Source organism: Malaclemys terrapin, chromosome 5 (genome assembly GCF_027887155.1).
Source record: "Malaclemys terrapin pileata isolate rMalTer1 chromosome 5, rMalTer1.hap1, whole genome shotgun sequence".
Classification (NCBI taxonomy): Eukaryota; Metazoa; Chordata; order Testudines; family Emydidae; genus Malaclemys; species Malaclemys terrapin.
The window spans coordinates 100,867,682-100,869,853 of record NC_071509.1 but is presented as its reverse complement, the minus strand read 5'-3'; the positions used below and the strand labels follow the sequence as shown (position 1 = coordinate 100,869,853).

At 53.0% G+C, this 2,172-nt stretch overlaps 1 long non-coding RNA gene across 1 annotated transcript; it reads right to left on the bottom strand.

Moving 5' to 3' along the window:
• Window positions 1–388: 388 nt before the first annotated feature.
• Window positions 389–1,936, bottom strand: LOC128838485 (uncharacterized). Its single transcript, XR_008445194.1, has 2 exons — window positions 1,435–1,936; window positions 389–958 (listed from the first exon to the last, which is right to left on the bottom strand). It is a non-coding gene; the product is annotated as an uncharacterized LOC128838485 (long non-coding RNA).
• Window positions 1,937–2,172: the final 236 nt, after the last annotated feature.

Here is a 2,172-nt window from a genome sequence, read left to right as displayed (position 1 = left end):
GCTGCGGTGGGATGGTTGTTTCAACGGAGCCTGTCACCCCTCCTGATCGGGACTGTGTGTATGGGGGGGCTATGTGACTTTGTGGCAGGGGGAGGACGGTTACAGATCCCCTGCTGCGTGGCTCTGTGATCCTGCATAAGGACCGCCGCTTAAGATCTGTAACTGCCCTCCCCCGCCACAAAGTCACAGAGCAACACACCCCCCACCACATAACATGAAAACAACCTCCCAGACTAACCAGGGTAACTAGTCACTGCATCACTGCACTGTGTATGTGCCCTGCTGGTGTGCCTGCCCCCGCCTATGTACCCTGCCAAAGGTGACTGTCCTGTCCAATTACCAACCCCCTTTCCCCTCCTCCTCCAAAAGAACATGATTGAAACAGTAGTTAACAGAAACGTATTTTTTATTATCAACTACACATGGAAGTGGGAGGTGAAACTTGGACGGGGGCTTGTGTCAGGCGGGAAGGAAAGAACTTTTCAAGTTTTGGGGAATGAGAGCCTTCTGCTACTAGAGCTCTCTGCAGGGGTGGAGTGAGAGTTAGCAGGGACTCTGCCGCCTCTCCTTCTTTGCACTTTGGGTGAGATGGGTATGGGACTTGGTGGCGGGGGAGGGCGGTTAGAGATGGACTGCAGCGGGGCTCTGTCCTCCTGCCTCCGTTCCTGCAGAACATCCACAAGGCGCCGGAGCGTGTCTGTTTGCTCCCTCAGTAGTCCAAGCAGCGTTTGAGTCGCCTACTGGTCTTCCTGCCGCCACCTCTCCTCCCGATCCATGTTTGCTTGCTGCATTTGGGTCAATTTCTCCCGCCACTGGGTCTGCTGTGCTGCCTGGGCTTGGGAACAGGCCATAAGTTCAGAGAACATGTCCTCCCGTGTCCTCTTCTTCCTATGCCTAATCTTCGCTAGCCTCTGGGAGTGTGATGCCAGGCTACGTTGTGAGACAGTCGCAGATGTGGCTGTGGGAATGGGAAAAAGGGAGTGAATTCCTCAGAAAGATAAATGTAGTTGTGAACAAAGAACATAGTCTTTCTCTGTGAACAAGACCATGCACAGCACCTATCACATGCGCACTCAGCACAAGGTCGAATTCTCGGCCTTCGCATTCAGTGCCTGGGGTCTTCCACAGCACATTTGAGAAGCGGGGCAGCACAACGGAATTTCTGTTGCAGGTAGACATGGTAAGCCGTAGACTTGTGGCAGTTTAAAACTTTTATATTACCACTGGCCTCATTTCACATTTAAAGCAATGTCAGTCCCTGCTGCCAGCAATCCGGCAAGTGGGAACTCTGCCCCTGTCCCACCCCCTCGCGGCTGTCCCCAGGAACGATCCCTTTCGGCAGCCCCTCTCCCGCCTCCACCGCGTGGCTGCAAACCAGCGGTTACAGTTCTGTAAAGGAACGAGCAAGCAGTCCCAACAATAACATTCCCCTACCTAATTCAAAGCAGGTCACCATGGGCGACATCACCCTGATGAGGATCTCTGACAGCGAGAGAGAGAGAATGCTCCGGGAAAGCCTCCAAAGACCAGGGCCGTATGCCGCCCTGCTGTGCAGAGCAATGATTCCCGAGTACTTGATAGTCTCGTGGCGCGGCAACGTCTCGTACTTCGGAGGACCCAATAAGGCCGCTCTCCCCAGGAACCTCATGCAACGGCTTTCCAATTACCTCCAGGAGAGCTTCATCGAGATGTCCCGGGAGGATTACTGCTCTATCCCTGCACATATAGACCGCATTTTACTCTAGCTGCAGTAGCAGGGACTAAACAGTAGAGCGGCTTGGGCAGGACAATCACGGAAAACCGGACATTGCTAGATTTTTTTTCAAAACTTGCACTGCCCATGACTGAACCGTTAAGTGCCTAGGGCAAAGTAATCATGAACAACCCATTCTTTTAATTGTTAATATTCCTGTTCTGTTAAAAATAAATGTTTAGATGTTTACAACACTTACTGGCTGATCCTTCCCCAGATTCTGTGTCCGGGGTAACGGCTGGGGACGCTTCGTAGGGGATCTCTGTAAGGGTGATCAAGAGATCCTGGCTGTCGGGGAAATCAGCGTTGTGAGCGCTGCCGACTGCCTCGCCCTCCTCATCTCCTTCCTCATCTTCCCCGTCCGCTAACATGTCCGAGGAACCGGCCGTGGACAATATCCCATCCTCAGAGTCCACGGT